Raw genomic sequence first — 5256 nt, 5'->3', positions numbered from 1 at the left:
AAAGCAACCTGCAACATGGTGATTATCGTGCAACACCCGGGGGAAGATCCTTATCTAGAAGCCTCGCATGCCGTGCATGAAGGGCTTGCACCCACGGACGCACTCCCAATGAAGAATATTGATACAGCTGAAACCCTGGTAGAAGGGATTGTGGAAGATGTTACTGACAGTGACTTTGAGGGGGATGGTCAAAAACAGCCCCAAAATAAAAAGCAAGAAAATGAGTGCGAGGCACCTTGTGACTTCAACAGTGCTATGGTAACCTATCAACTCGGAAACCGAACACGGCTTCCCGTTCATGAAATCCTGGGTACGCAACCCCAAGAGGGTGGCAACAAAGAGGTTACCGTTGAGATCGACCTCGACCCAAGGATGCCGGAAACCCAGGTGAAGACTGGAGCAGCCGGGGATACCCTGTCCATCTTAGTGGATGAGTCCGACCCCACTAAAGAACTAAAAATTGGGGAGCAATTGGGGCCGGATCTAAGGGAAACCCTGACCGCATTCTTAAAAGATAATCTGGACGTCTTCGCTTGGAACCATTCGGATATGATCGGGATTCACTCGGAAGTCATGTGCCACCACCTCAATATTGACCCAGACAGGAAGGGAGTCAGACAGAAGAGAAGACCAATTAGTGGGGAAAGGGCTGCCGCTCTTCAAGAAGAAGTAGACCGACTATTGAAGGCAGGCCTAGTGAAGGAAGCTTTTTACCCCACATGGCTAGCAAACCCAGTGTTGGTGAAAAAACCTAACGGAAAGTGGAGAACTTGCATAGACTTTACTGATCTGAACAAGGCCTGCCCCAAAGACAGCTTCCCGCTCCCTCGAATTGACCAATTGGTGGATTCCACTGCGGGGCATGCACTGTTAAGCTTCATGGACGCCTACTCGGGCTACAATCAGATCCCCATGTTCGAGCCAGATCAGGAACACACCTCCTTCATCACTGACAGGGGGCTTTACTGCTATATAGGCATGCCGTTTGGTTTACTGAACGCCGGGGCTACATATCAGAGGCTGGTCAATAAGATGTTTAAGGATCAGATCGGAAGAACTATGGAAGTGTATGTGGATGATATGTTAGTAAAGTCAAAGGAAGCTTACGATCATGTTACACACTTATCAGAAATGTTCGACATACTGAGGGACTACAGGATGAAGTTGAATCCCCAAAAATGCGTATTCGGGGTTGAATCCGGCAAGTTCTTGGGCTTCATTGTCAATCACAGGGGAATCGAAGCTAACCCTGCGAAAATCAAGGCCTTAATTGAAATGAGGTCGCCTAGGAACGTAAAGGAGGTGCAATGCCTTACAGGCCGGGTTGCCGCCCTAAACCGGTTCATCTCAAAATCCTCAGACAAATGCAGAGAATTTTTTGCAGCCATAAAAAAGGGGCAAAAATTTGAATGGACGACAGAATGTGAGGCTGCTTTCCTGAAGCTGAAAGAGCAACTCGGAAGCCCGCCCCTGTTGGCCAAACCAACGGAGGGTGAAGCCTTGATCCTTTACTTAGGGGTTTCCGAGTTCTCGATTAGCGCTGTCCTGATCAAGGAGGAAGAGCAAGCCCAACAGCCAGTATACTATGTGAGCAAGAGATTACTTGATGCTGAAACCCGCTACTCAAACATGGAAAAGTTAGCCTACGCACTAATTTTGGCTTCCCGCAAGTTAAGGCCTTACTTTCAGGCTCACAAGATTGAAGTACGAACATCCTTCCCTCTCAGACAGGTCTTGCACAAGCCGGAAGCCTCGGGAAGAATCATGAAATGGGCAGTCGAGCTAGGCCAGTTTGACATAGAGTACAAGCCTAGAACCGCAATAAAGGGGCAAGCGCTAGCTGACTTCATCTTGGAGTTTCCACCCACTTTTGAAGTCGAAGGGATGGAATGCATACCTCAACCCCAGCCTCCAGTAGCCATACCCGAGAATTGTTCCCCTTGGTGGAACCTGTACGTCGATGGGGCTGTAAATGGAAATGGGGCCGGGGCTGGCATTGTCTTAGTCAGTCCGGAAGGCCATAAGCTGCAAAGCTCCATTCATTTCGACTTCAACGCCACTAACAACGACGCGGAGTATGAAGCCCTAATAGCTGGCCTGAAGCTGGCCTTGGAAATGAGAGTGGAAAACATGAACGTTTACAGTGATTCTATGCTGGTAGTCTGGCACATCCGAGGAGGCTTCCAAGCTAGGGGTCCCCGCACCGATCTCTATATGCGGTATGCCCAGGAACTAATTGGGAAATTCAGGGAAATCAAGCTAGAGCAAATACCAAGGTCTGAGAATGCCGATGCCGATGCCTTAGCCAAATTAGGCTCTCAGAGGGATGCACACATGCTCGGGGTGATCCCCCTCGAAATCCAGCATCAGCCTAGCATCCCCAAAATTGAAGTCATGGATGTTGAAGCTGATGAGACTAACCTCTGGACAACCCCAATCCATGAATACATAGCCAACGGAACCCTGCCTACGGACAAAGATGAGGCCAGGAAATTGAGGTACAAGGCAGCCCAGTATGTAATTTATGATGGAATCCTTTACAAAAGAGGATTCAATCGGCCCCTCCTCAGGTGCGTTGCTGGGATAAGGTGTGAATACATTATGCGCGAAGTGCATGAAGGAATCTGTGGGAATCACTCGGGGGGTGCCTCCCTCGCTCACAAAATCCTCCGTCAAGGCTACTACTGGCCTACCCTCCACAAGGATGCTCATGCCTTCGCCAGGGCCTGTGACAGTTGCCAAAGGTTCTCCAATACAAACAAGAGCCCCGCAGTACCCCTGAAGACCCTGACAAGCCCCTGGCCGTTTGCTGTTTGGGGTATAGATCTGATTGGTGAATTACCAAAAGGGAAAGGAGGGGTGAAATATGCAGTCGTGGCTGTAGATTACTTTACTAAATGGGCTGAAGCTGAACCCCTAGCTTCCATCACTGCAAGGAAGTTGGTAGACTTCGTTTGTCGTGCGATCGTCTGTCGGTACGGGGTTCCCTACAAGCTCATATCAGACAATGGGAAACAATTTGACAGCAATGAAATGATGAATTTCTGTGACAACCTTGGCATAAAGAAAGGCTTCTCCGCGGTGTGCCACCCTCAGAGCAACGGTCAAACGGAGGCCGTAAACAAAATTATTAAGCACACCCTGAAAGCCAAACTGGAAGAGAAAAAGGGATGCTGGCCGGAGGAACTTCCCATGGTGTTGTGGTCTTACAATACCACTCCAAGGTCTACCACCGGCGAAACCCCGTTCACCCTAACATACGGGTGTGAAGCCATGGTTCCCGTAGAAGTGGGAGCAGGATCTTTTCGAAGGGATAACTACGACCCTGAGAATAATGAAGTCAACCACAGGCTCTACTTAGATCTAATTGAAGAAGTACGAGATACGGCTTAGTTGAAACTTGCTGCATATCAACAGAGGACCCGTAAATATTTTGACAAGAAAGTAAGGGCTCGACCCCTCAAAACGGGAGACCTAGTTCTCAGAAAAATGATGCCTAACATGAGGGTTCCCGCTCATGGGGCCTTCGGTGCAAAGTGGGAAGGCCCATATATCATCAAAACAGTGCTTTGGGAAGGTACCTATCACCTCACAGACATGGATGGAAGACTCATACCACGGGCATGGAACGCCCAACACTTAAAGAGGTATTACCAGTAGCTTCACCCGGGTAGTATTTCTGTAGGCTTCGGCTTAAGGGTCAGGAAATAAAGGCGATTTATTAGTTGTAATCGCTATGCTTTTAGGAAAATTATCAGGCTACTATTTGCTTTATTTGCTAGGACGCTCGGGGGGTAGTGTCGTTACACCCCCCAATATTATGCTATGTCAATTTCTACCATGTGATTCAATAAAATTTCGCAGCTTCCCGTTATGAAAATGTTGTGTATGCTTGCTCACCATGATTGTTAATTGAATGCTTCATGTATGCTTTAAAAATTATTTAGGGCTTCAATTGCATCTAGTTCTCCACCATAATTAAAATTATGCTAAAGAACTCGGGGGGTAGTAGGCGTATCGTTAACATTACTCATTTGGCTTAAAATTCAAATAAATTTGGGAATCGAAAACACTAAAACTCGTAAACACAACTTGATAACTTGGCTGCACCGGTGGGAAGGAAAGCTTTACAAGCTTTCAAGGTTTCAAGCCTATCAAGGCTTTCAAGGCTAAAGCTTTTCAAGCTTTCAAGGTTTCAAGCCTATCAAGGCTTTCATGGCTAAAGCTTTTCAAGCTTTCAAAGTTTCAAGCCTATCAAGGCTTTCAAGGCTAAAGCTTTTCAAGCTTTCAAGGTTTCAAGCCTATCAAGGCTTTCAAGGCTAAAGCTTTTCAAGCTTTCAAGGTTTCAAGCCTATCAAGGCTTTCAAGGCTAAAGCTTTTCAAGCTTTCAAGGTTTCAAGCCTATCAAGGCTTTCAAGGCTAAAGCTTTTCAAGCTTTCAAGGTTTCAGGCCTATCAAGGCTTTCAAGGCTAAAGCTTTTCAAGCTTTCAAGGTTTCAAGCCTATCAAGGCTTTCAAGGCTAAAGCTTTTCAAGCTTTCAAGGTTTCAAGCCTATCAAGGCTTTCAAGGCTAAAGCTTTTCAAGCTTTCAAGGTTTCAAGCCTATCAAGGCTTTCACGGCTAAAGCTTTTCAAGCTTTCAAGGTTTCAAGCCTATCAAGGCTTTCAAGGCTAAAGCTTTTCAAGCTTTCAAGGTTTCAAGCCTATCAAGGCTTTCAAGGCTAAAGCTTTTCAAGCTTTCAAGGTTTCAAGCCTATCAAGGCTTTCAAGGCTAAAGCTTTTCAAGCTTTCAAGGTTTCAAGCGTATCAAGGCTTTCAAGGCTAAAACTTTTCAAGCTTTCAAGGTTTCAAGCCTATCAAGGCTTTCAAGGCTAAAGCTTTTCAAGCTTTCAAGGTTTCAAGCCTATCAAGGCTTTCACGGCTAAAGCTTTTCAAGCTTTCAAGGTTTCAAGCCTATCAAGGCTTTCAAGGCTAAAGCTTTTCAAGCTTTCAAGGTTTCAAGCCTATCAAGGCTTTCAAGGCTAAAGCTTTTCAAGCTTTCAAGGTTTCAAGCCTATCAAGGCTTTCAAGGCTAAAGCTTTTCAAGCTTTCAAGGTTTCAAGCCTATCAAGGCTTTCAAGGCTAAAGCTTTTCAAGCTTTCAAGGTTTCAAGCCTATCAAGGCTTTCAAGGCTAAAGCTTTTCAAGCTTTCGAGGTTTCAAGCCTATCAAGGCTTTTCATGGCTAAAGCTTTTCAAGCTTTCGAAGTTTCAAGCCTAT

This window comes from Daucus carota, chromosome 4 (assembly GCF_001625215.2).
Source record: "Daucus carota subsp. sativus chromosome 4, DH1 v3.0, whole genome shotgun sequence".
Taxonomy (NCBI): Eukaryota; Viridiplantae; Streptophyta; class Magnoliopsida; order Apiales; family Apiaceae; genus Daucus; species Daucus carota.
This window is presented reverse-complemented; position numbering follows the sequence as displayed.